General features: G+C 39.8%; 1 long non-coding RNA gene across 1 annotated transcript; it reads right to left on the reverse strand.

The window, feature by feature from the left end:
- Positions 1 to 2,782: 2,782 nt before the first annotated feature.
- On the reverse strand, positions 2,783 to 6,132 carry LOC114913983 (uncharacterized). The gene is made up of 4 exons (XR_003800308.2): positions 6,032 to 6,132; positions 5,816 to 5,911; positions 5,641 to 5,721; positions 2,783 to 3,112 (listed from the first exon to the last, which is right to left on the reverse strand). It is a non-coding gene; the product is annotated as an uncharacterized lncRNA (long non-coding RNA).
- Positions 6,133 to 10,594: the final 4,462 nt, after the last annotated feature.

Consider the following 10,594-nt stretch of genomic DNA (forward strand, 5'->3'; position numbering starts at 1 on the left):
AGATTCGGCGATTGAGCCACGTTGGTCGAAGCCTTTTGCCTTCAGAGGCCGAGACCATCGTAGATATTCCACTCCTTCGATCTCCATCAGGATCTGCACACGAGGAGCGGATAGAGGGGTGCAGGAGTCATACCTGCGATGCGTCGGTCTCGGACTCCGTCGTCGGGGCGAGACCCATCTATCAGTGGGGCCTACTGCGTTCAGCAAGAGTCCGATTTTTCTTTCGCTCCTCCTTCTGGCCCGTGCCCTCGGTTAGGCACCGGTCGGAAGCTCCTTCGTCCGCACGCATGTATTTATACACGCGCTCCAGCAATTCGGCATACGTCCGGAGGAGGATCTTGTCCAAGAAATATGTGAATCGGAACCTCCTTAGCCTCCTCTTCATGGCCGAGATAGCCATGTCTTTGTCGAGGTTCCGGACCTTAAATGTGGCCGCATTGAATTGGGCCACAAAGTGTCGGAGTGTCTCATTTTCTCCCTGCTTGAGGGAGAAAAGACTATCCAAGGTTCGTGGTGGTTTTCGGCTGGTGCTGAAACGGGCCACGAAAGAATACTCGAACTGTCCGAAAGAGTGGATACATCCTGAGCGGAGGTCGGAGTACTAGACCCTGGCAGCTTTACGAAGCGTGGCAGGAAAGCCGATGCAGAGGAGGACATCGGTTGCCCCCTGAATTGTCATGAGAGCCTTGTAGCTCTCCAGATGGTCAACTGGATCGATGAAGCTATCGTAAGGCTCCACGTGGGGCATCTTGAACCGACTAGGGATCGGTTCATCAAGGACAAATCGGGAGAGAGGTTGGGTGGTCCGGAAGTCGACATCGTTCGAAGACTTCTGACCATCCGCCTAGAGTTAGGCAAGCCGGCAGTCGATTTCTTCAAACTTACGTTCGTAGTCGTCCAACTGTCGGTGTTGTGAAACTCCAGGGGTCGAACCTCCCGACAAATTTGAGAGTTAGGCGGACGGTGTCCACGGCCGCTTTTCCTTCCTCGCTCGCTCCAGCTGGGAAAGAGAGAGACGTCGAGATCGGTGGGTGTCGCACCGTGGCTGCCTCGCTCCTTCTCGATGAGAGTGTTGAGACGACTGCTCTTAAGGATGAGACAGAAGTTGACGCGGGCATCGGCGGCTGCTTCTGGACGGCATAGGGTGCGCTGTCGGTTGTTCCGCCGATGGTTGCAGCAACTGAGTCGGTTGCTGTTGGAGATTTTTGACCGCGTCCGTCAGAACGGTCATTTGCCGCACGATCGCCGCGATTTGCATCTCCGTAGTTACCACCAGATGCGGAGAGCTGGGCTCCACCATGGAAGGTGAAAGAGGGGCCTCTTCCCGACGGGAAGAGCGGCTCGCCGATCCGATAGCTCTCAATCGCTGAGCTCTGATTTTCGTCATCTCGAGAGATTTTTTCAAGCTCTATGGAGCTTGCTGACTTACCTCTGTCGAACACTCCTATCTGGCACGCCAAACTGTTACGGCCAATCCCCTCATCGTCCGATCGTCGGGGTCGCGCACCTGCAAGAAAAGTCGTCACTGACCGAAAATGCTTTCGACGGAGACCCTCCGATGATCAAGTCAGAGAGAAGACTAGGCAACAGTGGAACTCAGCGAGAGAGAGAGAGAGCTAAAGAGCTCAAGAGCTTAGAGGCGCTTACCCACGCTTGAGAAAGCTTGAGATAGCTTACCAAGACTGTTGCCTTATCCCGTTTTATAGTAGAAAACGGTATGGTTCCACCATTAATGGTGCAGACAGCTGAGGAGTTGTCAAATCGCTGGGGGCTGTCAAATCGGCGTGGGTTGTCAGGTCATTAACCCCTGTCCTAAGCAGGACAACGCCCCACGACATTCGTACGGCATGTCCTTGGCAGGAGAATAGCCCATAGCGGTTGTACGACATTTGGACGGGCTGGTCGACTGTATGTTGGTATTCGGCTGCCGGGTCGTCGAATGGTAACTCGGAGACACCGTTGGCTGATCTGGTGCCTTGTGGAAGTCGGACGTCGGCTGCCACCTCCGACAATGAGTCGGTGATGTAGGTTCGATCGCTCGGTCGGTCGAAAACAATATGGATCTGTTCGGCCGGCATATCTTCGGTCGGATATGGTTGGCAGCCATTGTCGGAGTCGTTGTCGGAGTCGTCCGTCAGTTCGGTCGGTAGAATCGGACGTCGGTCGGACCGATTCGAGGGTAAGTCGGCATACAGGGGTCAGTCGGTATATTCCAACACACATATTCAACTTTTTGTCGAGACCTCCGAGCATCTGGATGACAGGATTTAGAGCACACCCAGTTTTTATCAGATTTAAATCATGATGTTTTTCTTATGATCTCTCTTTCTTTACCCTTTTGTGAATTATAACCCTTGTGTTTTTGCGTTTGGAGTTCAGGAGTGATCAAACGGTATTCAGTGATCAAATGGGCATCATAAGAACTCCCAGCTACAAATACCGGAAAGCATGCTCCAACCATAAGTTAGATGCCCGTACCAAGGTCATCCTATATCCCTTGGTCAATTAGATCATCTCACACATCTGGAGTCCTAGAACACTGATCAGAATGTTTGATAGCTGTCGTTACCTCTATTTCATATATTCTTCATCAAGCTGAGGTTCAAAAATTCAACCAAAGATGTAAAGCAGGCCGACTTCAAGGCAATTTCCAAGTTCTCATGGGGTAAATTTGAGAATAATAATAATTTATTCATCTGTAAACAATAATAACACAAATGGGCAGGATAGCCAAAAACGTTATTGGCTTTATCATGCTTAAAAACAGAGGCAGTCACGAATCTTCAAACAAGTAGTTTATTGTTGACCACCATTTATATATGAAAAAGTTAAGATTTGCATGTGCAGATCCCTGATCCTCTAAGTGATGTTAAATCATTAAATATTTCAAATACTATATGTTACCATATCCAAAAAATATCAAAATTTGATAAATTATTAGCTCCTAATCTATCCAAGTTCAATCAAATGATTGTAGTTTGGTGGTTAAAGAATATCTGATGGTTTTTTGTCAAAAATGTTACAACAAAACAGGAGTCCATGTCCACCATTAGAAATTCTTTAGGATTTTATCTTTCGGCACACCATCAGCCATTAGCATAGTTGTAACATCCTGCCACGTGATCATAGACATCAGTTAACATCAGTTCTACATTATCTAAATTAAGCCAGACTACTATTATATACCAAAAATAATGCCTATTATTACAAAGTCTAAAATGGAGTATCAAAAAAAAAAAAAAAAGAAAGTAGATGTATCTAAATTGTCTACAAATACAACATAGTACATATAAATAAGGATATTTCATGACAGCAGTAGTGATCTCGAGTGGTTTTACCATGATAGCTGTAAGAATTCTCCCCCCCCCCCCCCCCTAAAAAAAAAAGAGGCCACTACATAAATACCATTTTGCTTCTATAATTTGAGCTTGATTTCTATGTAAAAGGCACAAGATCCAACATCAAATACAAACCTAGAATGTTGCCGAACTTGTTAATTCAACATGAAGCAATATCACCTACATATGCATTCAGCATTCATGGAGTACCATGCTGCCAGTACTGATTTTTATCAGATAAATCTGCAACCTCAAAGCTAATTCTGTAATGTTGAATATTTTTTCTTAATTTAATTTTTTTTTTTTAAATTCAAATGCGAAACTTTTTACACAAAACAAGTATGTTTTGTTCTGAAGCACGGTGCCTTATTTATGATGTTTTTCCTGATATCCTGATTTTGTTTTCTAGTGTCTAATCCAATTACCTTAACCAACTTGGACCAGCATGCTCACTTCAACCATTAAATGTGCGCTCAAGCTCCTTTCTCTTGCTTGGTCTCACTTCCCTATCAATCTTTCCCTAACCTTTGGGCAAAGAACTATTTACCATCCATGAGATAACAAAACCTGGTAACCACAAAGCTCATTCCAAGTATATTCATAAATTTTTACTTAGAACAAAATTCAAAAAACTAAAGCTCGATATTGCCGTAATCCTAGTGCCTATCCTTCTTTCACCATGATCCATTAAGCAGCATAGCATTAAAAATTTTTTGCGGAGAAGCATAGCATTAAAAGTTGCAAGCCGAATAAGATAATCAGATGAGAAGGTTCAGGTCAGAGTTAGCAAGCAACTGCCCCAGGTGAATGTTGAAATGCGCACAGATGATTGTGAAGTGGAATGATGCAATATTATGAGCCTTGGGAAGAAGAGATTCAATTCTGGTTAATTTCTTCTGGTCCCGAAAGCACTAATTCTTCTGTCTGCTCCAGGTTTTAGCACTTGGATGGACTTATGGCGATAATGGAAGAAAATTTACCAAACTCTAATCAAAGAGTATTGGAATCCATATATGAGAAGGTTCAGGTCAGAAACACCAACAATATACCAAGAACACGTTTAAATGTCCACAGATAGGTGTGGAACAGCCATGCACTTAGTGTGGGTTTTGGGTATAGGAAGTCAGGCGCATCTGATGGGAATATCCCATGGTGATGCTGATCTCACACCATGCTCATGACATGTTAAGAAGGTTTTGCTATTTGCCATGGACCGTGTTCTGAAAAAGCTTCAAGAATGAACCGAGGCGTTTCAGAGAGGGACTTAAGTGAAGATTGAGGTGGCTATTACCTTGTGGCAGATCTACAAAAATAGGGTAGATGGAGCTGTGTAAGGTGAGGATCTAAAGATTGGTGATTTCATAGACCTTAGCTTTAGAAGAGCAAATGATCAGAGAAAATTAAACAAATAGGAATATGAAGAGTGATGTTGGAGGATCAGATCATGAGGATAAGGGTTTTTTTCCTGCAAGGGGGTAAGAAGAATTGTTAAAAAAGAATGTTGATATCTTCAAAGCTGCAAACTTTTGGGTTAGGGTGGAGAATACCTGTGAGGCAGAGGACTGACCATGCTTCATGTTTTCACTGAGATCTCCAATTCAAGACCACTATGATTGCAGAAAATTCGGGTAACTCTAGGACATAACAGTTCCTGATGTTTTATGGAGAAAACCATTTTGATGATTTACTGAATATTTGGTTTGCTGCAGCAACACCATTAGAGAGAGAGAGAGAGAGAGAGAGAGAGAGAGAGAGCCCATTTATAGCATACCAAATGCAAATAAAACACACTAAAAATCATAGAGAAAAAGAGTTCCATAGTGTTGTTGCTCAGATATGAAGTCAAAAATCAGTAATAGGGACCATTAATAAAGGCTCTTAGGGCCTGTTTGGATGCATGGATAATTAGTCAACAGAGAAGTGATGATTTCTAGTTGTCACCATCTCAAAAATGCGAGAGAAAGAAAGAATGATTTCTGGTTATGCTTTCTCTGATCACCCATGATCTCAATCTTTTAGGACAATAGACTCCCCTTAGAAAGTGTTTTTCAATCTTACCACATTACGGGATTTAAGAGCTCAGGATTTTCTAGATCAGAGAAAATAAAGACTCTCCACTTGGCTATGTTCTTCACAACCTTATCAAGAAATGGAAATATTCATAGTAAAAATTATATGGGCACCCAAATGGCCCCTTAATCAACATCTTCTGCAGGAAGATAGCTGCAGAACAGGAAATTGCTGCAGCTGCTCAGGGAATATAAACCAGCATAATTGCTAGCATCACAGAAATATGTCATACCTCAGTCATTTGTTTGTGTCCACAGAGCACTGCCCCAGTCGATGAAGGATTTAGAACTTGTTTGGCTCTAAAAAATGCAGCCTAGAAGAAGCTCAGAAAAATTAGCAAGCTAAAAATAATTGAAGTATTCAGTTTTCTAACAAATTGTAACATTTAAAAAAAATTAAAGCATCACCTATACATAGCCTTGTTCACCTTTCCATCTCTCATCTGGTTGTGACAAAATAGGTACAATTTTAACACCACTAGACTCCCAATCCTTGAACCTATCCTAAAGATGTGGAAGAGCACTATAAAAGTTACAGCTTTTCTGTTTGATTGATCACACAAGTACAGCAAACAGAACTGTAATACAATAAATTGTATTGCATATGAATTCTATCTTCCACACCTGATAAGCCATTCTCTGAAGGTTTCTCGCTCCATAATAAAGCCTCACATCCGATCTTTTATTTGCATTGATTCCTGACTCAATAAGTGAGCGAATTGGACTGCCAAGAGGGAAGCAAACACGTTAATAAAAGGGAGCAAGTTTTATTAGATTATTGCCAAGAATTATTGCAGATTATGAGACTCTAAACAGCATGTGCCAGTATCCCAGAACACAACTTCATCTAGCAGTGCTCTCAAAATTTCAGAGAAAAAGAAGTGCAGGATTATCTTCAAAACACATTGGTTGGAAGGCTTTTTCTATCCTTGTGATGGCTGCCAGACAGTACTTGAGATGCAGATAAAAACATTTAGGAGATATTTGATATTTGATATTGCCACTTTATTATGTGATACCCAACTATACAAACACACCTATGCAATGGTTAGGCAGTCTTTTGAACTCCTTCAGAACTTCTCTATATATAAGGAAAGAGCTGGGAGGTGGAACACCAACCCCCTCATTTCGACTCTGCTTTCTTTAATTTCTAAACTGCCCTTCATATACTTTGGTCTGTGCAAACCATTTCTGTTTCTTCTTGACCTCAACTACATGCATGCATGCACTAAATGTTAAATCAATAAATCAATGATGCAAAACCAATAATGGACTCTCCAAACTAGAGATCCACACTATTGGTTGTGACCTATGCCACTAAGAACACCTAGAAACCAAAAATCCCATCAATAAGGCAGGCTTTTTCTATCCTTGTGATGGCTGGAAAACAATACTCAAGACATGACAAACAACACCCAGGAGATATTTGATATTGCCACTTATTATGTGACACCCAACTATTCGTAAACACCTATGCAGTGCTTAGGCAGCTTTTTAAACTCCTTCAGAAATTCTTCTTTATATTTAATGCAAGCTTTGGGAGGTACAACACCGCCCCCCAAAAAAAAATTGACTCTGCTTTCTTTGATACCTAAACTGCCCCTAACACACTTCAGTTTGTGCAGATCTCTTTTTGTTCCATCTTGACCTCAGCTACATACATGCATGTATACATCACATGTTAAATCAATAAATTAATGATCCAAAATCAATAATGGACTCTTCATATTGGAGTTCCGCACTACTAATGATCCAAAGAACTGACAAAAACCTAGAAACCAAAAATGATAAGTTTTGGCAGGTCTCTAACCTGCGTATAAAGTGGGTACAAAAATTTTATAGTCTCTATGCGCATCTTGTGGGTGTAAAAATGGATATATACATATGTATATGTGTATGTAAAATATCTATGCCACAGACACTAGACTTTTTAGGAACTCCATTTTTGCTAATATTTCAAAGTTATCCTTCCCAACGAATATAACTCCCCGCCTCCAGTTTCTTTAGGACATCCCTTTTTTATATATATATATATATATATTTTTACATGCATTGCATGTGCCTGACTCTAGTTATAAACAATTGAAAAAGGAGGAAAAAAATCCAAAGGGAAGTGTGCAATACTCATTCGAACTGAGCCCTTTCTTTTCGCATATAATAAGTAGAAGTTACTTGGCTTTTCTTTTTAACTAGCTAAGTGGCTGGATTTATAACCTTATAAGATATACTTTGAAAACTTTTTGCATATCTTTCCTAACATTGTTGAAAGGCACCCTCTCTTTTAAAATGGCTGAAATTATTTGATTTTAAATAATGCAGGCCAACTTAATACTCATGTTATAAGAACTAACAATTATCACAAATAAATAAACAGAAGAAAAATTATCAAAAACTAAAATAAATCTAATGAATAGACAGTCAACCCATAGTTCTTATGAAAGTCAGTCTCATACTAACAGTCTATGTCCTTCACGCAAGTGAACCATCACTTCAACAAATTAGCCAAAATCTTGATCAGCACTTTACTCATTTATTAGGACTCCTATACTCGAATTTTGCTTCAAGAAAAATAATAACATTGGGGAAAGGGGCATAAGCAGAAGTGGAAACTTAATACGAATAATCTAAATAGGCAAACAATGGATTCATGATCTGGTTAAACAAAAAGTCATGATAAAGACCATTTATGTATGAAAATATTTGATAGCAATAAAAGCAAATTTTACCAATGAAATTGCAAACCACTATTCACAACTTTTTTCATGATTATGGATCAATAAAAATATGAGGTTTTTTACCACACATTGATCTAGAGTTGTCATAAAAGACCATGTAGATTTTGATGCCGGGAATCACCAATTAGCTTTAGGTCCAGGTGACCGTTCAAAGCCATTGGTAAGGCAGGCCTTTGCATTAATATGATTTCTAGAATGATGTTTTAAGCATACCAGAGTAATTACTCCTAAAATGAGATGTGTAGAACTCATTCCTTCATGAACTTGTACCACTTTATTGACCCAAGAAAACTGCTATCTAGCATTCTAAACAAGTAAATTTTGGGCGCATCATCATATCAAATATCATAAAATAGACGGAACAGACAAAGTAGCCATGCGATACTCCAAAGGTAGTATGATATCCAATACGGTATGTATTTTCAGCATTTGTTCACATTAGGATAGAAAAGTAATTGTCTGGACTTACATATTTTATCAGCTTATACAATCCCTTAGCATAATGCGATTTCGGATTTTGTTTTTATGGGACGTCTACAGAGATGCTTTTGTGTGTGCATGTTTGTATATCATATTTACATTGTTGTTAGATAAGAATGTTATTTTATATGACCATCTTTAGAAGCATCACACGATTATCTCATTGATGGAATTCTCTTTCTTTTTGGTGGTTAATGGAATGCATATTTGCTTGGTCCACTCTTATCTTTTCTTTGACATTGATTTCTGGCTTCTAAAATTAGACTTGCCTGTTTTCCTTAAAAAAATTTACTTGCCAGTAGGAAAGCACATAGCAAGACACAAGAAACTTGCACCACTTAGAAGTTCTGTTAAATTGGTTTTTATACTTATTAGCTGTTTGTTTTAACTTCGGACAATCTGGGTGTTGAGTTTGGTCTCCTTTTATCGTGTTTGTATTCTGTAATCTATGTTGTTGATTGGTATAAGTTCAGTTCATTACAATCATATTGTAGTTACCTTTTCTCAATTCCTTGTTGCTCTACATTTTATATTTTAGTTTTTTGTCACTTTCATTAGGTTATTTCCGAGTACTTCAGTTTATGATTGTTCGGTAATCAGTATATTGGCAAACTATCAGATACTCTCTTGATTCCTGCTACAAGCTTCCTTTTATTTTATCCTTTCATGCATTACTCACCTGTACACTGTAATTAACATTACGGGAGCTGCTTTTCTGACGTTCTACATGACTATATGGTGCTTTTTTTTGCCCCTTCTGGAACAGCGACTCTTCTAGGGATTAATCGTTTTACATGATTAATCTAGTAGCTGTCGATATCAAGGCCATCACTTTGATTTGTCCTGGTGGGCGTTGGCTATATTCAGGACGCCATGTTATTCTGATGTGGAGTAAATTCTATCCTTCTGATTGGCGTTGCGAAACCAAATTTCCCAGTGCTAAATCCTTACACTGTTACACAGGTGGATGGAATACGTTTCTTATGGAGTAAGTCGGCCTGGGCCGGCACCACCTTGGACTAATTCGGCCTGGGCCGGCACCACCTTGCTACGCGACGCTTCTATCGGTCTTTCTGTCTGGTGATCGTGATCATGGCCGTGTTTCTCTGAGGGGATGCTGACATTTGTGAACGAATGCTATCAGGCATCTTTCGTAGTCTTATATTAGCGAACAAATGATTATTACAGTTTGACATCTCTTTTTAGTAGACCTCACCTTGCTAATAATATTAAACCGTCCATTGACGTTCTACGTGCAGGTCTCATCATTTTGAATAATTAATTACGTCTATGCTAGCTATGTTGAACTAGTGAAGCTTATTTATTTCTGATCTTCTTCTCGCCAACTATACTTTAAACTGTGTTGATGTATTAATCTCATGCTGATGTATGATTGTGCTGATACTGTTAATCCTCTGCTCGGACTACTAGCAGACGAGCTTGGGTTTCCAAATATGAACATAATATCTAATATACAAGATTAAATCATATATTTAGAAATTGTACCTCATTATTTAGAGATCCATATGAAACCTGGAATGCAACTGTAGTGGTATGTGCTACTGTGTATTTATGCTTTTTTTTTTTTGGTAAAAAAAGTGTTGTGTAAATGAGGTTCTATTATGAATATATCGTCGTCGTCGTCGTCGTCGTCGTCGTCATTATTATTAATGATTATGATAATTATAATCATCGTCGAATCTTGATTTTCAATTTTAATATCTCTTTTTCAATATTTTTATCAAATTTGGATATAACTTTAATTTTGGGGATTTGAATTTTGACTCTAAATGTCTATCACAATGTACAATTGCATCTTCCTTCCATAACAAAGTCATTTATTGGAGATTATGGGGGAGCCAAAATCTTCTGGGATAACATCATTCAGAACCTCATACCCTGCTAGGAGGCACAGGGGTATTATCAGGTAGCTAACGCTCGGCTAGGAAGATCATTTTGAAGCACATCCTGT

Source organism: Elaeis guineensis, chromosome 3 (assembly GCF_000442705.2).
Source record: "Elaeis guineensis isolate ETL-2024a chromosome 3, EG11, whole genome shotgun sequence".
In the NCBI taxonomy this organism is placed as follows: domain Eukaryota; kingdom Viridiplantae; phylum Streptophyta; class Magnoliopsida; order Arecales; family Arecaceae; genus Elaeis; species Elaeis guineensis.